Source organism: Rhododendron vialii, chromosome 2a (genome assembly GCF_030253575.1).
Source record: "Rhododendron vialii isolate Sample 1 chromosome 2a, ASM3025357v1".
Lineage (NCBI taxonomy): Eukaryota > Viridiplantae > Streptophyta > Magnoliopsida > Ericales > Ericaceae > Rhododendron > Rhododendron vialii.
The window spans coordinates 10,912,031-10,935,494 of NC_080558.1; the positions used below are offsets into that span (position 1 = coordinate 10,912,031).

Below are 23,464 nucleotides of genomic sequence, written 5' to 3' on the forward strand. Positions count from 1 at the left end.
GAATGATGCCACTGGCAAAAATTGCAACAATAGTCAATTGCAACCCCAGACAAACCCTTAATGGATCCTTACAATAGAATTCCAGAAAGTGTTCCAGTTGTAGATCCTCCGCAGCAAAAAATGAGAGCCAAAAGAGTTGAGATGAACCATATGGAAAATTGAGTCAATACATCTAGCTTTCCCAATTCCCAATCATAAAGGCTTCTTCTAAACTGCATGGAAATCCCATTGTTGCAGTTCCCTTTTCCTTGCTTAGACTTGGCTCAGATTTTCTTCTTTGTTGCACAACACTCTGTACAGTGTAGGAAAAGATAGAGCCATAGTGATGTTGCCCAGCCACATGTCTATCCAGGTTAGTATATATAGAATTCCCATCACCCATTTTCCAGAAATGCTCCAAACATTTGAGGTTGTCTGGCTTGCACCTTTCACCAATATGAAGTTCTTGTTGCAGTAACTTGCCTCTATTATGAAGAAGCCTGGATTCCAAACTATAAGTAAGCCACCAGCATCCTTTACCATCTTTTTCACCTCATTTCTTTTTTCTTTCATGCCCAAACCTCTGACATTCCACGAGAGGATCTTCATATCTCCCACACCCTCCTAGAATATGAAGAACCCAAGCAGATTAAGGAGTAGGATGTGCTTCAAGTGATGCTCTTAATTCTTCCTCCTCATCTGTTACCATAATCTTGCTAATAACCTCTTCATCATTGCCCAAGTAATCTGTCTCCATTATTTTCGTGACAGTCCATACAGCTTGAGAGTCATTCAATAGGATTATATTCCTATTATTTATTCCCTCAGTGGAGACAGATAAGGCAGCAGATTTAAAAACATAAGGCGACGGCCGCGTCCCTGATGGTTGGTATAAAATGCTGCTGAACATTTGGCGGCGTTTAATGGGTCTAACGGCGTTATTCAAGCGCTGGCATACGTATTATTCCTTGTAGTGATTAAGGTTTAAATTCCAAACATATCATTCCCTAAAATGTAAGTCTTATCTCCTATTAATTTGATTTTCACTCCCCTCCTATTTATTCTTTTCAATCGTCGAAATTGTTTTTGTATCTACATCTGTCATTGCTAAGGTCATAAAATAGATTTCTCCTCTTCTAATTATGCATCAAATTAAATCATGTTGTGTTACTTCGTACTATCCCTTTGAGATTTATCTCATGCATGTACAAATCTTTTGATGGTCTTAGAACTCTAACAACATGTGACTATTATGCAGGCATTTATGAACGGGTGAATGAAAAACCGAAAGGAAGAATTGGAGTGCAAGGAATTGGATCATCTTAGCATCAACTTGCGTGCCAATGCAAACCCCATGCAAAACCAAAAGTAAAACCAAGAAAAGTGCGGCCATTGAAACCACCGTCATCTCTAGCAACAATGGTTCTATAAGTATCTTTTCCTTCCACTGTTAAGTTAGCAGACCACTGGCCATAACAAACTTTCACGCGATATTCCACCAGAAATTGGAAGCCTGTCTAGTCTTCAGCATCTCGACTTATCTGGAAACAATCTTAACCTTATCTTTTTCTCTTAGTTATGGAAGGTTTCTACTCTATTTTGCACACTAAGGCTATAAGTGGCCCCTTTATCTTCCACCCTAAGTGTCATGAATTACAGATTCATCATCTAGCTTTTGCAGATGATTTATTTGTCCTTTGTGGGGCTGATCAGAGATCTTTTACTACAATCAAAGCTGTCTTGGATGATTTCTATTCCTTTTCCGGTCTTCCTTCCAACCTCCATAAAAGTGCTGTCTTTTATTCTGGTGTGCGCAATGATCTTAAAGTGGTGTTGCAAGCTATTCTCCCTATTCCCGAGGGCAATCTTCCTGTCAAGTATTTAGGGGTGCCTCTCATAACTTCCAGACTCTCTTATTCTGATTGTGTTCAACTCAAAGATAAAATTTTACAAAGGATTAACAGCTGGACAACAAAGTTATTGTCCTTTGGGGGTCGATCTCAATTAATCAGTTCTGTGTTATGGAGCATGCAAGTGTACTGGTGTTCAATTTTCATCCTTCCTCAAAAGTTATTGAAGGAAATTGAGGGTTTGCTCAGGGCCTTTTTGTGGACAGGTGTTCATCTAAGACAAGCTGGGACAAAAATTAAGTGGGAATGGGTCTGCACCCAAAAAGAAGAAGGTGGTTTGGGTTTCAAGCCTCTTAAAGTCTGTGATAGGCACGACTATTTTGGGCGCAGCACTTTTAACAGGGAAAACAACAAAGAACAGGGCGACGTCCAAATACAGTAATTCTTTTACAGTTTCAGACTTACAATCATTCAGAGTTTTCTTTTCCTTTCAAGTATTTTTATGCTTTATTCAATTACTCGCATTCCGTTAACTCGTTTTAATTTGTTCTTAATTAAAGTTGTTCATTGGAATTCGTTTGTTTGTTATCTTTTGCTTGAATTTCATTCTGGAATTATAGAAGCATGATGCAATCTAGGGTTTCTTTGATTTCTTTTGCAATGATTAGTGAGTAGTCTTATAGGTAAGGTCGCAGGGTGATTAGCACACCGTGGCCAGGTCAGATATGTCTTGCTCCTATTTTGAAATAAAAATGAAAAGGCAATTTTAGGTTATTAAAGAACATTCGTTAGACGAACCCAGGCATCGTCGGAGCCCATGTGAACGGGGGAACGGGAGTCCAAAACCCATTCTTTGCTACGCATGGGTGAACGGCGACCATAAGGATTCGCATCTTTCGGGGTATCTTTTTCTCTCTAAAGTCAAATGTTTTTAAGAATACCGAATGGAGTAAATTAGTCCGGCTTGGTTGTGAGTGCTATGAACCCCACGACTGTGCCTTCCTTTTATTTATTTGAAAGAATACAATCAATTTGTTTGTTTTTATTAATCTCAACCAAATCGACAAGGGGTGGCTACCTAAGAGCCCGTTTAAAAAAGTAACAACTCGAGTTTTTAGTCAGCACACATCACCGTCTCTGTAGATTCGACTCCGGACTTACCGGATATTGTGCTACGTCGGTCTTCGCCCTACGCTTGGGGCAACACATTAATTTAGGACTAGGAAATCGTCAAGCATTTTTGGCGCCGTTGCCAAAAATGGTTCTGATGGGTGGGAAAAAGAGGAAATAGAGCCACCTTATTTTGATCAATTAGCTGATTTCTTTCTTGCAATCAAGTTGAAAATTGAAGTGATTAATTCTTGTGTATTGGAAGATGAAACAATAGAGTCACTTGTAAATAACGAAATAGTTAGTTCATCTGAAGTGCAACAGCATTCTAGTACACTTGAGATGGATTTTCATGACGCGACTCCTGAGGAGTCATTGCCAATAATTGTGCAAAGTCCACTTGTTCTTGATGATCAAATACCCTTAGCCATAGATATTGATGTCATCACTCCTATTGAGCATCCACCATTGCAAGAGATTATCACGTTAGAACAAATTGACGCTCTTGGTGTTGATAATTTTAATATGGTTTACCATTCATTTTTTCTGACACTCATCAACAACTTGAAAGTTAATTTGGTTCGGAATATGCAATTGGTGGAATTTAAATTTCAAACGTGGCTAAGGCCATTAAGATATTCTAAGTATTTGGTTTTGTGGCATGGTCACATACAATTTTTAACGGAGTGCTTGAAATGGGTTGAGATGTTGATTTTGATTGCTCTTCGTAGTGTGATGAATGGTTGGATTTCACGTGATGGGAGTGAATGTCATTAACTTTTTTGTATAATTTTTTTTTCTTTTCTCTTTCTTAGATTAGTTACTTTTATTTTATTTTATCTTTTTTTTGTGAGGAATAACATTGCAGGATGCTTCGTTCAAGTTGGGGGGTCTTCTTCCCACTATGTTATTTCTTGCGTAGTTCTTCGTTCCGAGGTGCTACCTTTCCCTTCTTTTTCTTTTATGTCCTATATTTTTATTCTTTTGTATTCAATGAGGACATCGAATGGTTTAAGTTGGGGGGAGAGATTACTTTGGTAAGTTTTTCACTCTTAGAGTCTTAAAATTCAAAAAAAAAAATGAAAAATTTTCATTTCACATGCAATTTAGCACTTGTTGTGATTATTTGTTGGATAATTGAGTTGAGGTGTGTTGCCTACCATAGTGATATCTGTTTTTGGCTTGGTAGTTCTACTTGCTAGCTTGTCTTAAGAAGTTGATCATGGCAATCTTGTATAGCACTATTGCACATCACTTTTATTTGGGCCTTGACCACTTGTGAGCCGTGACTTAACCAATCTTGATGGCTAGATTAGTGGAGACTTATGCCCTAGTGAGCTTTTGGGCCCTATCTTTTATTGAAGTGGTGTCACTTTAACTCTTAGTTTATCATGGAAATAATCTATTTGCTGTGGTCTCATTATTCTTTATTGTTGAGTATTGGAACTTGAATGCATAACAATATCCCTTGGGTTTTGGTTCGTCACATGGATGTTACACCCCTTGGAGAGGATTATAGGCATTTTCTTGATATTTGGGCCAGTTCGTTCCTTTGTTTTCACATTTATCCCTTGCAAGCCACTTTGAGCCTTATATATTTAGCCTTTTCTTGGTTAGCTCCACTTTCCATATTTTGTTTGGAGAAAGGCAAAAGTATAAAGGTGTAATTTTTGGATAGATTGTGAACGTTTGTGCTTGAATTGGTGGTGCCCCTTAAAAAAAAAGAAAACAAAATAGAAAAAAAAAACAAAAGAAAGAGAAAAACTAAAGGGGCGCCGATATAGATGGAAAGGAGGAATCGTGCTTTCTTGTTGAAAAATGTCAAAAGGTTAGAATGGGTTGAAAAGAGCAGAAAAAAATGGGCACATATTGTTAAATTAGCCCCAAGTTGTTTGCCTATTCTCAGACATGTGATGTTTTACCCAAGCCTTTACACACTTTCAATTCCCCAACATTACAACCAAAATTAAAGTCCTATTTGATCCTAGGGGTGATGGAAAGTGGATTGATGGATGTGAGAGATGGTTCCAATACTTGGTATTCTATTTATGAGACCATGTGTTCACCATACAAAGCGTTCTTTTCGTGTCATAGTGTGCGAGTGTTTTGATTTCATTTATATAACTTCTAACCGCACACTTGAGAGTTCATACTATGCACCTTGTTTCGAGTGATTTTAGTTGTGAGTGCAAGACGCAGTGAGAATTGAAGTCAAGACTCGGTTCGGAGAGAGCAGTTAGTCATTGCACACTTTTGGTTGAGGTCCATGTCACACACACATGCTAAGCCTAGGTGCCATGGTTTATTTCTTGACTTGATAGCGTTTGGAACTATTTGCGTCTTCTTATATCTTTGTGGTAGTTGCGTATTCTTTACTTGATGGACCAATGAGTTGTATGACAATTTTTGGATTCCATGTGAAAAGATCAATGTGTTTTGTGGGTGATCGCTGCTGAAAACCCACACGAAACTTCACTCGTCCTACCGGGGCCGCCTGGGGGTTTAAAAGAACTATCGGTTAATTTATTTTCTTTAGTTATATTATTTATTTTCTTTGCTCGGGACTAGCAAAGTATAAGTTGAGGGGTGTGATAGGAACGACTGTTTTGGGCGCAGCACTTTTAACAAGGAAAACAACGAAGAACAGGGTGACATCCAAATACAGTAATTCTTTTACAGTTTCAGACTTACAATCATTCAGAGTTTTCTTTTCCTTTCAAGTATTTTTATGCTTTATTCAATTACTCGCATTCCGTTAACTCGTTTTAATTTATGTTCTTAATTAAAGTTGTTCATTGGAATTCGTTTGGTTGTTATCTTTTGCTTGATTTTCATTCTGGAATTATAGAAGCATGATGCAATCTAGGGTTTCTTTGATTTCTTTTGCAATGATTAGTGAGTAGTCGTATAGGTAAGGTCGCGGGGTGATTAGCACACCGTGGCCAGGTCGGATATGTCTTGCTCCTATTTTGAAATAAAAATGAAAAGGCAATTTTAGGTTATTAAAGAACATTCGTTAGACGAACCCAGGCATCGTCGGAGCCCATGTGAACGGGGGAACGGGGGTCCAAAACCATTCTTTGCTGCACATGGGTGAACGGCGACCATATGGATTCGCATCTTTCGGGGTATCTTTTTCTCGCTAAAGTCAAATGTTTTTAAGAATACCGAATGGAATAAATTAGTCTAGCTTGGTTGTGAGTGCTATGAACTCCACGACTGTGCCTTCCTTTTATTTATTTGAAAGAATACAATCAATTTGTTTGTTTTTATTAATCTCAACCAAATCGACAAGGGGTGGCTACCTAAGAGCCCGTTTAAATAAGTAACAACCCGAGTTTTTAGTCAGCACACATCACCGTCTCTGTGGATTCGACTCCGGACTTACCGGATATTGTGCTACGTCGGTCTCCGCCCTACGCTTGGGGCAACACATTAATTTAGGACTAGAAAATCGTCAAGCAGTCTGGAATAAAGCAACCATGATTCGGCACTTGTGGGCTTTAAGCAAGAAATCTGACTCTTTATGGGTTAGATGGGTTCATTCATATATCAAAAAAAGGAAGTGTCTTTGGCAGATGTGTTTCCCTCAAGACTCTTCTTGGACCATCAGAAAACTTTTTAAGCTTAGAGCGGTAGTGCAGCCCCTCATCAAGTATGTGATTGGAAATGGCACTACAACACGAATGGGCTATAGCGAAGAAATATGGCGAGGAAAATGAATTTCCTTGCTAAAAGTATATTATTTGTGAGGAAATTCAATTTCGTCGCCTTTTCTAGCGAGGAAACAAATTTCCTCGCCAAAAAACCTTTTTTAGCGAGGAAAATAGTTTTCCTCACAAAAAGGTTACATTTGGCGAGGAAAATCTCGCAAAAAGGTTACATTTGGCGAGGAAAATCTGTTTTCCTCGCCAAATGTAACCTTTTTGCGAGAAAATATTTTTCCTCGCCAAATGTAACTTTTTAATGAGAAAATATTTCGTCACCTTTTTTAGGATTCATTTTTTTTATATATAAGTTATTATTAATTATATTCCTATGTATTTTGTAATATCACGACGGTATGACATAATAAACTATACCATTATGAAATTTATTAAAATAAAAAGTGTTAAAAGGGAACAAATAGTTTTCATCACCAATCGCATTGAATTGGTGAAGAAACCTCATATTTGTCACTTTTTTTATTCTAATTAGCAATGAAAGATATCTTGAAGTGTAGGTATCGATGATTTTTTCCATAATAGTGAAAAACTCAACAGAAGATAAAGTTAAAAATATCTTAAGTTACTGATGTTGTATTTAAAATATCTCAAAGTTGGATCATCACAATTCTATTTTCAGAACATCTACATAAAAATGCACTATTTCACAAAAAATACACTATTTCATATGTATTGTGCATTCATGCTGTAATTTTTTTTTCCCCTGTAAATAGTTTGTTGATTTTTATTTAAACCAACTTAGGTGATTGTAATGACATTCCTTTATAACCAGATAAATATGTTAAGTATTAATTTCAAATGCAATTTTGTAAGTGTCATGGATACTTTTATTTATACATATACATATTGTGTGTGTGTGTGTGTGTGTGAGAGAGAGAGAGAGAGAGAGAGAGAGAGAGAGAGAGAGAGAGAGAGAGAGAGAGAGAGAGAGAGAGGGGCAATTTAAAATTCTAAAAAATTTATTAAAGATTAAAAAATTAAAAAAGTATTGTCTTTAGTGCTTTTAGGATGATCTTATATGAATATATATAAATTTTGTTCATATTATTATAGCGATGATGAAAAAAAATTACAAGTCTATAATACCCTTTATATTTGGCAAAAAAGAAGATCAAACTCACTTTTAAAATTAGAAAATGAGGGTGATACTTCTTGTTATTCATAATCTGATATTAAAATATTAGTACTAAGTACAAAAAAAAATTACCCTAAAAATAACAATTAGTGGTTGAGATTCACTTTGATATATAGGGTCCCACACATCAAACTGAATCTCAACCATTAGTTGCTCTTTTCGGGGCACTCTGAGGTAAATTTTCTTTGTTCCTAACTTTTCGTTGAAATATATCTCAAGCTTATGACGACAAAATTAATCTCATTCCATAAAAGTTAGGATTATCCCATAAAAAAATGAGAATAATAACACATATTATTAGTTCTTCAAAAGTTGTCAGATAAAATTGTTGTGCTAGCAAAAAATTAACTTGTTCAAATAAAGTTCAGACACTATAAAACTACAAAAAGTAGAAAGGCCAAAATTAATGTTGAAAAATTAATTTGTAGTGGTGAAAGAGATAATATATAAATAAAGTTTCACCAATTTCACAGAAAGTACAGTGTAACGTGGTTGGTAGTTGCTTCGCGTCTTATGGGAGAGGTCTAAGGTTCGAGTGCTAGTAGCTGCAAAAAGCGCGGAGAGAACTTCTGTTTTGGGATTCTTTTTGTTTAGCGAGGAAAAAATTTCCTCGCCTATTGATAAATTTGTAGCCTATTTGACTACAAATGGTATTTGCGAAGAAAACATTTAGCGAGGAATTTAAGCATTTAGTGAGGAAAAAATTCCTTGCAACATGTCAAATTAGGCGAGGAATTTATTTTCCTCACTAATACTTTTTGCAACAGTGTTTTAGCGAGGAAAACTGGCGACAAATTTTTTCCTCGCTAATACATTTTGCGAGGAAATCAGGTGCTTTTGTGTGGAAACTAAATCCTCGCTATAGCCCTTTCGTGTTGTAGTGTGGGAACACTACTTTTCTTTGGCTGGATTGTTGGCATGATGTAGGTCCTCTCGATAAAGTATTTGGTGCAGGCATAGTTAATAATGTGGGCAGCTCTCTGCTGGCCAAGGTTTCATCAATCACTCAAAATGGAGAGTTGTACTAGCCTAGACAAAGAAATAGGGCCATTATGCAACTTATGAGTAGTACCCCTTCAATCCTTAGGCCTAACATAGGTGTTGATGATTCTGTGATCTGGATTCCAGCCTCAAATGTTAAGTTCTTTGTTAAAATTGCTTGGGAGACTCTTAGAACTCCTCTCCCTACTGTTCCGTGGGCTTCGGTTGTTTGGTTCAAGCAAGGTATTCCTAGATGGGCTTTTATTATGTGGCTTGTCTGTTGGGGTCGTCTTTCGACAAAGGATAGACTTCTCTCATGGGGAATGATGGTGGATCCCCTATGTGTCCTATGTTCTAATGTGCATGAGTCCCATAAGCATATTTTTTTTGGTTGTTCTTTCTTAGCATGCATTTGGGGTAAAGTTCTTCATATGTTTAGCATTCCTAGAAGTCCAACATAATGGGGGCAAGAAATAGGTTGGGCTATTCAGCTCCTCAAGAAGAAATGTCTTTTCTCTGCCCTCTACAAGTTAGCCATGGCGGGTACAGTGTACTACATTTGGAAAGTGCGGAATGACATTATTTTGGGCAACAAGCACTGCACTTCGGATGCCATCTATGATATTATTGTCAAGGATGTGCGGGATAGAGCATCTTAGGCTCTTGTTTTTTTTTTAGTTTGGTGTTCCTGTCTAGTTTTCCAGTAGGTCGTAGGTTTTTTTTTCCAGGTTATGCCCTTGTTTCTTGTATTCTTGTCTCTTTTTAGTAATAAAATCCCTCTTTACCAAAAAAAAAATCTTAGTGGACCTATTCAAGAGAAGTTGGGTGACTGTGTGAATCTTCTAAACTTGAAATTGAGCAGAAATCTTCTCAGGGAGAGTATTCCTTATGAATTAGAAAATTGCAATTTCTTGAAAATCTCGATCTTGGAAATAATTTATTAACAGATGAGATACCATCAGGGATTGGGAGCTTGAAAAGCTTAGAGATACTAAATCTTTCCCACAACTTCTTGTCGATCTGGTTCTATCCCCTCCTCTTTCAACAGGATGTCAAGTTTAATGTCGGTTGACATATCTTACAATCACTTGGAGGGTCCTCTGCCCAACACAAAAGCTTTTGAAGATGTTTCATTTCAAGCATATCGAAACAATGATAGACTATGTGGCAATAAAACTAGTTTGATGCCATGCTCACTAAAGCAGAACAATGGAGATAAAGGGAGAAGTGATAAAAAAAAAATTTGTGCTTTCAGTTGTAGTTCCTTTGTTGGGTATTTTATTTCAATGAAGGTGAATGAGAACTTAGACGTCTATAGCTTTGCAGATTTAACATTGGAAATTGTAATATGGAGGCATCCTGGGGATCTCATCTCTTTTCTTTTTTCATCATCTTTGGATTCCTCACCACCATCTTCTTATGGTATTCTGCTGAAGGACGTATTGGATAAACGAGTCCCACTGCCAAGGAATCAGGTGGAGGCAGTGGTTTGGTGCTGTAAAGCAAGCACTTTCATGCTTGCACCCCAGCCTGCGGTACAGACCAACTATGGAACAAGTTTCTGTGGGTCTATCCAAACAAAAAGTCAAATCTGCAGAACCCATTGCTCACGATCACATTTGAACAACTACTTGATTACAATTGTACAGATGCCTAAGTATTACTGTTGTCCCTTCACTACTTGTCTTTTGTTTCTCCATTTCTCTCCTATGCTTTAATTTCTAACTGGCATATGCTTTTTTTCTAGCAATCTAAACGGTGCGAATTCGTACCATATAATAAGCAAAGGGTGCGTTTGTGAGGAAAGCTGTACGTAAGACTGCCAAGTGGCCTGCTTTACTTGATTGGATATAAGATTAAATTATTAAGTTAGTTTTCAAAACAGATTTGCAAAATTATATTGCTCCTTGATTATTGGCCAGCAGAGGTAATTTGAAGTTTTTAAGAATATGTGAAAAGAATACTACTATTTTTAGCACCGTTGATTCGTGCATGGGATAACTAATATGCAGGATTATAAGGTTTAACTTCCAAACAAATATTCATTGCCTAAAATGTAAGTCTTGTCTCCTATTAATTTCATTTTCACTCCTCTCCTGTTCATTCATTTCGATTGTCGAAATTGTTTTTGTATCTACATCTGCCATTGCTATAGTCGAAAAGAGATTTCTCCTCTTCTAATTATACATCCAAATTATATGGTGTTACTAGTTACTACGTACCATCCCTTTGAGATTTATCTCATGCATGTACAAAATCTTTTGTTCGTCTTAGAACTCTCTAACAGCATGTGACTATTATATATGCAGGCGATTATGAACGGGTGAATGAAAAACCGAGAGGAAGAATTGGATCGCGAGGAACGCGCTGTATCATCTAGTCAACAACTTGTCAATGCCAACCCCAAAAGTAAAACCAAGAAAAGTGCAGCCATTGAAACCACCGTCATCTCAAGCAACAATGATTCTATAAGTATCGTTTCCTTCCACTGTTAAGTTAGCAGACCATTTATTCAGTCTTTTTCTATCTTTTTTTTTTCTTCTGTTAAAGTTGAGATGTGAATTGGCACTAGCTACAATGTTGAGTCCGCGTTTACTTTGGGGAATTAAGAATCGGACAGACTTAGCTATATATATCGAGGATGCTATGAAGTTGTAAAATGCATGTGACATGATCGTGGAATCGGACAGACTTAGCTATATATATCGAGGATGCTATAAAGTTGTAAAATGTATGTGACATGATCGTGGATGTCAAAAATAAGTTACCTTTGATAACTCCATTTTCCCTGCTTTCGAATTTTGTCCAGCTAAAGCAACAAAGTATTCAATACTTGTTGATTTCCATAAGCTGGATACATGTGATATGATACATTTTCGGCAACATATCATGTAGGCTCGAGCTCGAGACAAGCTGAGAAATGGAGGCTTGAGCTCTGCTCGCAAAATATTTCCCTAGCTCGAGCTCCGGTTATTTTTTTTGCTGATTTCTCACGGGCACCCTTAAAATCACGTTTTGATTACATTGAGTGGCTCAGATCATCAAAATTCGATCGGGAACTTGGGGGGTTTTTTTTAAGGATTTTTTTAAGTGTCCCCAGAACCGCCCCGATATATATATATATACAAGCTCACAAGCCACTTCGAGCTGAGTTTTGGCAAACTCGAGCTTAGCTCGTTTACAAATCGATCGAGCCAAGATACCAAGCTCGTTTACAAATCGATCGAACCAAGATACCAAGTTCGAGCTTGTTCATTTATATCATGAGCCGATTCTAGCCATTCTCGACCGAGCATCAAGCTGCTCATGAGTGGCTCTGTTCGTTTCGTTTGCAGCCCCATTTTGTTTCGTTTGCAGCCCCATTTGAACAAACGAATTTGAGATAATCTCAATTTTTATTAATTCAATATCAAAAACTGTCGTGCCCTAAGGCTTACAATGAATGTAAATAGGATGATAGAAACCCTAAACAACTTAGAAAACAATTAGGGCCGAGAATTAGTCCGTAATCGCAGAAAATATGAAAATTATCAAAAACGAAAAAATTCTACGTTAACTGAAAAATCAAATACTAGGAAGAAATATAAAGTTGTCAAAACAAGCGGCAACTAAAACAGAATTTCCTATCAAAAGTTATTAGCGATCTAAATACTACTATAAACGACAAGATAGGCCTTTTGGAATGCTAATCAGCATCGAATGGCCAAAAAGCAACATTGATCATTTTCCAAAAGAACATGAGTATTGATCAATGGACCGTTTCGTTTCAACCCTACGGCTCACGGGTCATTCTGCCATTGTCACCCCGCCTCCAGTTTGGTTTGGACTGTGCTTGGTCCAGTCGCTCAAGGAACGCAGACGCGACCCACTCGACACCACTTATCAGGTTCATTATGGGATGGGTGGTTTAAAACAACTGAGATGGCATCCAATTGTTTCAAGCTGAGCTTCAGTATCTTTTTTCTTCTACATTGTCCTTACTATTTTCTAACAAAGTTGGGTCTTCTGATGACTTCTCTAACATTTCTCTAGGTGTTTACAAATTAGTTTTTCTGCGACACTTTATTAATTTCTTGAAATTTTGTAAAAAGAGTTTAATTATAAAGAAGCTGTATTAACTAAATTTTAATGCCGTTGAGAAACAAATGTACTAGCCTTTGAATAGTTATTGTTAGATCTTATAATTGTGGAAACTTTATTTCCAACCTAAAAACTAATTGACGTTCAGTGGAGAGGTCCCAACATATTATAATACTAGGTGATCATCCGTTTCAATCTCAAGCAATGTGAACTATATATATTTCCATAACATGACCCTCACTTTGCATTCACCAAGCGATGCACGTGGGACTCGTGACCAACCATGTATCCAGACGTCTATGGGGATTCTCTGCCGGAGCTTGGCCCCAACTTGGCTATGGGACGCATCACAGATGGTATCTATTCATTTCAAGCTGAGCTTCAATAGTAATCATCTTTCTTCTACATTGTCCTTACTCTTTCTTTTGACGGACTTGGGTCTTCTTCATTAACGGACTTGGTCCTCTAATGACTTCTCCAACATTTCTCAAAGTCGCTAAAGTATGTAGTTGTTCTGTGACAGTTAGTTTATTTGTGGGAATTTTGTATGAGAATTTGTTAAAAAAAAAGTTAATTATCGAAAATCTGCATTACCTAAATTTTTAATGCACTTGAGAAACAATTGTAACAGTTATTGTTCTTGATCGTAGTTGTAAATTGAACAATAATCTTTTTCATTTCTTTGACAATCGAATTGTCTATTTGCAAGACTAGGCCTCTCCCTATGTCGTTTTTGACTGGTACAGGAGGGGTAGCCTTAAAAAGAGACTTGGACTAATTAAGGCAAGTCGTCCCATGACAATTAGCATGCGTATACATGCACCATGATTAGGTGTCCTAAACTGCATTGGTATTAATATTATGGTAGTACTGGTATATATTCTTAACCCTTGTTAATTATTAGCCAATATTGGAGTCACGGGAAGCGTGGACTCTATGACTACGCATACGTGATTAAAGATCAGACTGTTCAGCTAGGTGGGGAGCCAGCTCCTCACTCTAGAACTGCAGCTCTAGCGGAATGCAAACAGGTTAAATATTAATTAATTTCCTTTCTGGAGATGATCACTCCTCTTTCACAGTAACAGCCAAAGAAATGAAGATCCTTTCATTTTCCATGCAATAAAGTCCATGTAATAGCTACAGCCAATGATGAATACCATAACACAATGAAGTCCATGAAAGAATTTGCGTGCCCATGATAGATCCGAAACAGCCAATAACCAAGCCAGTGAATCAATTTCTATTAACAGTACTACAAGCACCAGACTTGCGAGTGAATTGTGGAGGGAAAAAGAAAAGGTCTGGAAACACATCCAAATCCAAACTGTTCCAAATTTTACCTCTTCATCCTTTTTCCACAAATCCAACATTCAAACACAGTCCAATAGCTTTTGTCGCAACATACGGCAATAAACTCTCACATGTTTCTAATACACTTTCCGTGGTTTCTAACACAGCTTTCGAAACTTGACCACAGCCCAATAGACGGTGGTAAACATTTTACATGTTGTTGTGTCATTGTGAATCCTAGAATGGAACGCTAGCACCAAAAAATAACAGAGGTTTGCTCAAATTTATTAGATGTCAAACTGTATGTGCCCTCTAGGCAGGTCGCAAGAAGTTGCTGGTCGAAAGTTTAGACTAATCGCATTTCATTACCATTTTGCCCGTCGATACCACACAAAGTGTAAGATATACAATATCTTGGGGGTGTGCTGTTGTAATAAATCCAATAAGCTAATAGCTGTTCAAAGCATTTGAAAAATTTTGGGCCCCTATTCTTGCCTCCCAGAGGCCTCCAAGGGAGGAGAAGGTGACCAATACCCACCATAGTCAAATCTATGAGGGCCCGGATTCAGGGTAGTGTTATCTTCAAATTATCTCTCGCTGCCATCGTCTATTTTCAGTGGAGGGAGCGTAACTTGAGGATTTTCCAGCATAAGCACAGGGATTTGGATGGTTTTACATCTGTACGTTATCCTTGAAGCAATCCGAGCTAAACTCACTCCTTCCCTCTGTCAAGTTTACGGCATCCAACAGGTCACTTTGTGATGCTTGGTTACTGGATTCTAGGATCTTTAGACTCAACAATTGTAGAGGGCTCTGGTTTTTCATTAGTTCAGGGGAATGCCCCGGTGTTCTTGTAGTTTGGTGAATTTTTTGGTGAAATAAATTTTACTTACCCAAAAAAAAAAAATATGCCTCATAGGGAAGTTAAACCAATTCCACATTTACTGGCAGCAAATGTCATTGGATATGATCAATTTTGGCGACTTTTGCAAATTGTTCACTTCAGTCATCCTCCTTATGATCTAAACAACTACAGAATTCCAACAAATTGGGAACTCATGTTTTAGGTAGTAGTACATGTTTGACTGAGCGGGCAAGAATAAAGTGACCGGCACCCTAGCCCAACACCAAGTCTACCCCTCCATGCTGATTAGAACTTTTGGAAGCCTCAATATGTGGTGGAAATTTTGATTGGACGCCTTCAATTTTTCTCGAGCTCCCAATTTACATATGTGATAAGCCCTATTCCAATATAAATACTCCTCCACGCGATAAAAATTTAATGGGCGAGAGAGAGAGAGAGAGAGAGAGAGAGAGAGAGAGAGGAGGTGGGGTGGGAGCGGCGGTATCGTTTGGGGTTAGGGTTTTCTCTGCCTTGCCTGCCGAAGGGAAAATAAGAAGTGATGGGGAAATTGAAAAGCATCCCGCGCGTTTTTGTTTTAAAAAATTAACCCTTACCGGGGTTTCTTGGAAACGTTGGAAACAGATTGCGGGGAAAGCCCTAATTTCTTGTAGTGATTGGTACTAAGGCAGCGTTCTTTTAAACATATTTGTACTAAACTTATTTCAGTATTTATTTTTTATTTTTCTTAACTTTTTGTTTAGCTTTGCGTCGTAATTTTTGGGGTTAATCATTTGTCTCCATAATACGAATCGGAAAAGTATAAAAGTTTGAACCAATGAGAATGAAAAAGTACTCTTGACGCAGCGGAATTCACAAAAGTGTGTGCAAGCGGGGTATGTATGTACTCTGACGCAGCATAATTCACAAAAGAATAGTTAGCGTACTATTCCAAACTAGATAAACCCTTGAATCCATGAGCAAAACTTGCGCACAAAAGAGAGAAAACTCTGAATATTATAGATGGAAAAAACTGAATAAAATTAGGTCACGACCCCTTTTATAAGGCTTAACCCTAGGAACCCTAAAAATATTGCAAGAAAATAAAAAGTCCCGAAAATTGGGGAAACTTACAAAATTGGAAAATAGAAAGAAAAATAAGACTTTAATTTCTCAACAAGAATCAACTTCTATGAAAATATATGCTAAGAGTTATTAATGTTTTAAAACTTTTCTAAAACAACAAATAACATAAATTGAATGCCTAAACGAAAGGAATTAGGCCAAAATTCACCATGTGTCATGAACTTAAGGTGGTGTGTATGGATCGCAACGCGATTTTAAGTCAGCCTACCAAGTTTGGGCTCGATCCGAGCTCGTCCAAATTTTGCCAAATCGGGTAATCTGCAATTAAACATCGTTTGTTTTCCGAGTTTTCACTACAAGAAAAATTCAATTGGGTGACGAATGAAAATCGTCACAAATTGCATGTTTTTCATCACAAATAATTTAGGTGACGAAAAAAAATTTATCGACTAAAGGTTGTCGAGGATTCCTACCTGGTGACGAAATATATTTTTCGTCACCTGTAGTGCCTTTTGATGACGAAATATTTCGTCACCAAAAAGTGAATAATTGTTGACAAAAAATTTTTCGTCACTTATTGTGCTTTTTGACGACGAAAAAATTTGTCACCGATGGGTCACATTGGTGACGAAATTTTTTGTCACTAATATAAGAAATCGGTGACGAAATTTTTCGTTGCGAAAGATGTTTTCATATGGGAAAAGAAATCCATCTTTCTTGCTCCTGCTGGGTTTCGAACCCAAGTCCCTTAAGTTTTTCGCGCAAGTTCCAACCAACTGCACTACGCACACTTTTCAGTAAATATTTGAAATATCTAATATATAACACATATGTTTAACATGAAAATATATTTCGAATGTAATTTTGGACCTTTAAATATTAAAATTAGCAATTTTGATAAACATGAAATTTGTAGGCAATTGAGTTATTGTTCAAACCCAATTTGATTTATCTCAATCGGAGATTTTAGTAAAGAGTTATGTCCGAAATACCGTTAGTGACGAAGCGTAATTCATAAATTTCGTCACGAAAGGTACCCATTTGACAACGATATATATTTTTTGTCACTGAAAGCGTTAAAATGGTGACGAAATTATTTTTCGTTACTAAATTGCTCACATTTGGCGACGAAATATATTTTTTGTCACCAAATGATTATCTTTGGCGACGAAAAATAATTTTGTCACCTTTTTAAAGCTTTCGGCGACGAAAAATGTATTTTATCGCCAAATGGGTACCTTTAGTGACGAAAATATTTTTTTCGTCGCTAACAGGCATAATTGGTGAGGAAATTATTTCGTCACGAAAGTTATTAAAATAGTGACGAATTTATTTTTTCGTCGCCAAATATACTCATTTAGTGACAAAATTAAATTTCGTCGCCACTTTCTCGTCACTAATTTTCATTTTTCTTGTAGTGTTTTGACCTATCCAACTGATCATGAAATTAGGCCTGCACATATTCTACATCATACTCATATATAGCCAGGCTTTCCGTGATTGATCTTATAGCTGGAAGCTGGTCCCTGTAATGGTTTTTTGGCTGCAAATGGCAGCGTCCTATATGGTACAAAAGTCGAGACGTCCCTATAGTGATTGATCTTTCTTCGGTTGTTGAGTCCACTTTGGGGTCCACACAAATGACCCGAGCTAATTAATAATTTAAAATAATTTTATTGGTTGTCTCATATAAAATGAGATCAATCAAATAATGTAATTTATTAATTTAATCTTACAATTTTTCATTTAAAATTTAGGATCAGGAACACTGAACAATTTTTTTAAAAAACTAGATGCATCGCGATGTGCAAGGCACATCCGTCATGCCCGTTGTGGAGAGCGGTTTTCAAAATCGTAAACGAAAGTGAATGGAACAGAAGTTGAATGCACGCCTAAGTTGTCTGCATAAGTTTGTTAACAAAAGATGTCTACATAAGGTTGTAATACATAAGTTTGATACACATTATGAATATGGGCAATATTCACAAGACGATTCTTATTTTCTTGATCAAATTCTTGGACATGGAAGTGTAAATTTATTGACTACTACCGATGCAGAGAGGGTGGATTTCTGGTAATTGTTAGATACATGTCCATCAACATATTTGTATCTACCAAGATCCTTCTTCCTAACCAAAAAATAACAATAAAGAACCACATAAGCCAAAAATCAAAAGAATATAATGAGAGTAAAAATTCCACTTTCGACGACCGAGGTAGTCGCATACAAACAACTGAATTTACCAAAAATAAATAGTAATATAACAGAGAGAGAAGGAATGTACCTCAAGCGTGTGAACAAATGATTCAAAATTGGATACAGAGAAGCAGATGTGATGAACTAGATCAAGGGAGATTTTCAGGGTCTGCAATGGCTGCTGTAGCTATCCATGGTCCTTTTGAAAGCTTCGTCTCCAGATTTCTCTCGATGAGGTGAAGAAAGAATGATGGAGGTGAAACCAGATGACATTAAATTCAAACTTGGGGCTCTCGACCTACTCAAAACCCAAACATCTGCAACAAATACCCACAAACACCTGCATTTGTTTTAGTTTTCTTATAAGCGCATTACAATTTCACACATTCTCATGAGGGGTCTGATCCACACAGGGTCTACAAACTGCAAGACTTATGTTTTGTAAGGGAATTATGTCTTTGTTTGTGTCTGAAAGGTGTGCACGTACAAAAGAATTGTAAACCAAAGAGTGCTTAATTCCTTATGTCTAAGCCGAAGAGTCATTAGATTTCAAACGCTATACACAAGCCAAAAAATTTCACTACTTTGAGTCTTTAGTTTAATTTGTCAAACAGTAGCATACCTAATGATGCCATTTTTCTTCATTCGCAATGGTTCGATTGCTATGTCCTTGTTGGGCAGGTGGTATTTGGGCGGATTCAACTTCAAGCTAGGCTTTGCCTGGCAGCCCACAAACAAATTAGCACATCCATATGTACCTGTTACATACCATGAACTCTAGCAAGTGGCAACTGCCCATTGAAGAACAAAACCCAACTCTCAAAATCACAATATACATGATTGCTTTGGGTACCATCGAAGTTTGAGTTGAAAAGCAACATCTCCTCAATTCATAGGGAATGTTCAACTACAAAAGGTAGAAAACGGAAGTATAAAAACTAACATGCTCTGGCTTATAAGTTCACAAATCCACACAAAAAAGCTCACCGATTAAAATTCATGTGCTAGTTTTTGCACCATACAACTGGTGTCACCATAATCACAAGTTCACTATTTCACCAAGAAAGTGCACTATAGACATGAACTTGTAGTCTGGAAATAAATAAGAACGTCCCAATATTTCTAAGACTGTCATGTCTATAGTCCAAGTTCTATTCTAAAAGCCATTATATCACCCAAATGTAAGCCTGTGATACCAAACTGATTTTATGAACAAATTTTGCTTGGGAGCATGTACGAATCTGTCTTAATAGCAATAACTATTTATGAGAGCACGGAGTTTTTTGTATTTTCTTGCTGATCTTAACAACTCGACTTAGTTGTGGTGCATTGAAATATCAACAAACTATGAAGCACATGGGACACGCTAGGAGGGACATGCCATGTACACACACAGGGACACAATAAGCCATTTTTTAAAATAGATTTTACTTGTTTTTTCGGGGTAGAAGATTTACACCTTCAAAAGTGTTGTGATGAATATTTCTCTACATGATCAGATTGATTTAAAAGTAGAATATACTCTTGTGGAGGTATGATTGAATAAGACATGGAACACATTAAGGACATAATCTTCAAATAAGCCAAATTGATAACCTCTATGATATGTGAAAGGAACAAAGCAATTCGAGAACGACACAAGTCAATTACTCTAATTATCTAGTTGAATGCTTAAAGAGTTGAAGCTCCAATTGTACACTAAATAACTATAGAGAGAAGAGAGACAATACCGAGTATTACATCTTTCGCATCTCAACGGTTTTTTAGAAGAGCCCCATTAACGAATTGATGCTTTCTTACATACTATACCCTTTGACTGTGGGTAGGGTAATGAGACCACTCTTTCACTAACCCTTTAGATGTCCTGGGGATAACAAAACCAAATGAATATTTACTCTTTACACCAACTCTACGAGGATTTTGAATCGATAAATTAAGAGAAATCAAGCTACAAAAGAAAGACAGTAATTAATTTATGCAGAAAATCCAAAGATAAGTGCAATTTTTTAAATCCAAAAAGGTAAAAAAAAATAGCAAACAACAAGGAACACTACAAAGTTCCAAAATAAAGCACAAAACTAAACATGCAATAGAAATCAGAAAAACGGAAAACATCACCAACTAAAAACAGCAGCCCAAAATGAATCTACGCACACAGATCGAACAGACCCAAAATCTTTTCAATAAAAAGTCAAAACACAAAAAACCAAAGGAACAGAAGCAGCAAATCAGAAGAGATACTCCATGATTTCCAAACAATGAAACCTAAATGCGAGAAATCATCAAAACACTACATGTTAGAGAATATGCCGACCCATCTTAAAGAGATGGAAAATTAAAAACACATGGCCTGCATAAGTCTCCAAACACAAATCAATGACAAAAACTACAAAATCAGAAAACCCAAAGAACAAAGCGCCGTACAACATACTGAATCAAACAATGCAAACCACTCAGTAAAAGCAGAGGTGAACGAAAATCATCTATTGAAATGAGAGAATCAAAATATCTTACAGATGAAGGATGCGCCACAAACGTCATATATAGCTTAACAACCTTCATCAAATCTCTGAGACCCAGATCTTCCCAATGGCAAAACCCTAGAAAACAACTTGCGGCTGCCCACATGAACAGATCTGCAAAGAGAAAGAATAAAAAATAAGATCGGCGACGGAGATACACAGAGTAGCAGCAATGCCCCCTCCGACCGGATCTTCGTCGGCGAAGTCCCAAACTGCTTGAAACTTTGTCGTCGACGAACTCGAAATCGCCTGAAACTCTTGGGTGAAATCTTGGGCTACAAAAAGAGATGCAAAGTGAAGTTTTTTTTAGGATTGAAGGCGATTACAGAGAGGTGTGGCTCTCCCAAAAACCTCTCCCTCTCTCTCTAACCAGAGGAAATAAAGATCAGCTCAGATATTTTCTCCTCCTATCACGCCACGCACCCCCACAATGTGGAAGAAGTAAAAGGACAATTGAGGACAGCCGACCCAAGGCAGCGCCCCCACCAATTGGGGGGTAAATTCATCCAAATTGGCACAAAATGGCTAGCGAAAATTGCCCTAAAATTGCTGCTTATTATAGACGAGGAGGAAAGCTACATAATGGTGTGCCCAATATACCGTAGATCCGAACCGCGGATATAGTAGGATTTATCCATCCAGAGAAAATGGATATAAAAAATGTTGGAACGACCAATTTATCGGAAGTAGTAGTGGAGGCCGAAATGTTTGCGGAAGCTGCTGCTAGCTAGTGCAATTAGTTCGACCATGAAGGTCCATGAACATGGTGAATAAATTCCGAAGCCACGACAGATTGACGTGGAGAGAGTTTTTTTTTTGAAGAGAAGTTCATCGATCCCATTAATTGCAAATATTACAAGATAGCTTCAAGACATAATGCTAAGGTGTATGTTATTGAGATATAAAAAGGGCAAATAGAAAAAAATGTAAAAGTCATGAGGTAGGACGTATGTGATAAATATTATTAGAGATCTATTCCATTTAGCATAATGTGATAGTTGAAAGGTAATCGTATGTCTGTATGGTTAAAAGTATATATGTAACTCCAAAATATCCATCATGTAGTGGATATAAAAATTCTCTAAAGATCTCTGCATTTATGTGAATCTGATTTCTCGTAAGGCAGTTTCAAATACTTCTTTTGAACTGTGGATAGAAAGGAACCTAAACTTAGGACACTTGAACGTTTAAGGTTGTCCAGCAGAAGATAGAGTTTTTAATTCACATGATAGATTTTGCATTTTAGAATGAGCTATGGTGATCTTATTGGTTACTCAAGAAAATTCAAAAGGTATGAGTTTTATTATTTAACCATAGTATGACAATTATAGAAATCGATCATTTAGATTTTTTTAGAATGGTGAAATCAGTGGAAGTGATAAGTCAAGGAATGTGGTCGCTTAAAAGTTAGGCTATAAGTTTCTTTACTCGTAACTTAGAATGATGTTGTTGTTCTTATAGTTGATAAACAACATAATGATATGGAACAACAAAGTAAGTAGCCAATCACTCCATAATGAGATTGACACCAATGAAGAAATTGTAGAATAATCACAAAAATATAGCATTAAGAATATCTCAAAGGAAAAAGAGATTTACTATTTGAATGATTATTTGATTTATCTACAAGAATGTGTTATGGTCCGATTTCATTTTCACGAGCCGCATAAAGTGATGATTTTACTAAATGGATTGATGCCATGAATGATAAGTTGAACTATTGAAACATAATGAAGTTTGAAATTTCGTTGGATTGCCATAAGGATACAAGAAAGCATGTTGTAAGTGGGTCTTCAAGACTACTTTTGACTTAGAGGGCAATATAGAACGATATAAAGTCAAACTTATGGCCAAGAGTTACACTCAGAAAGTAGACATAATTTTATGGAGCCCTAGCCTTCTCTCTTGTATTCGAGAAGAAATCGCTGAAAATTTATTGTAGCGTTGATAGATAACTCTTTATGTTTGGGAGTTATGTTTGGGCGTGAAAATAACCTTTTGAATGAAAGCGTCGATGATGGAGTCTATATGAATCAACCTAAGGTTTCTCAATTTAAGTAAAGGAGCGCTTTGATACAAATCTAGGAAGTCAATTTATAGATGTAAACAAGCTCCATGCATTGGTTATTTATATTTACTAATACCATTGGTTTCTTTGGAATTAAGAAAGAAAAATATTATTAACTGGTGTATATATCCAAAGATCAAGCCTATCAAAAAAAATATATCCAAAGATCAGTGGGAGTAAGTTTATATATATTTTTTGATATGTATGTTGAATGTTGTAGTGATATTTATTGTTTGCACTTGAAAGTTTTTTCTAATGAACTTTTAAACTAAAGGTTATATGCTCACATTAAGGAAGTCTAGCGATCTTGAGTTTATTAGCTGCTCAGATTCAGATTTGTGTTTGGAGTTTTGATAGTAGAAAATCTACTTTTGATTAGTTGTTCCTATTATGTGAAGGAGAAACAAAAGTTTTAACCTAGCTATCATTACTTCATCCCTTATGTTGGTTGAATTATGGCATGCTTTGAGGCCATAGTTCATTAATAGCAGTTGGGAAACTTATCTTAGGATTTGGGGTTGTTGACACCATTACCAAGTCGCTAAGAGTTTATGATTCTGTAACTATTTTCTTTTCTAAGAAAATTTCAGAAACAAG

At 36.8% G+C, this 23,464-nt stretch overlaps 1 long non-coding RNA gene across 4 annotated transcripts; it reads right to left on the reverse strand.

Annotated features, from left to right (window-relative positions):
• Window positions 1–17,867: 17,867 nt before the first annotated feature.
• Window positions 17,868–21,091, reverse strand: LOC131316378 (uncharacterized). 4 transcript variants are annotated; one of them, XR_009197104.1, is made up of 6 exons: window positions 20,834–21,091; window positions 20,008–20,141; window positions 19,047–19,184; window positions 18,900–18,997; window positions 18,366–18,617; window positions 18,068–18,209 (listed from the first exon to the last, which is right to left on the reverse strand). It is a non-coding gene; the product is annotated as an uncharacterized LOC131316378 (long non-coding RNA). The 4 variants fall into 4 exon arrangements; XR_009197106.1 differs by lacking the exons at window positions 18,068–18,209; window positions 19,047–19,184 and adding an exon at window positions 17,868–17,981 and having other exon boundaries at window positions 20,834–21,086; XR_009197105.1 differs by lacking the exon at window positions 19,047–19,184 and having other exon boundaries at window positions 18,068–18,205; window positions 20,834–21,086.
• Window positions 21,092–23,464: the final 2,373 nt, after the last annotated feature.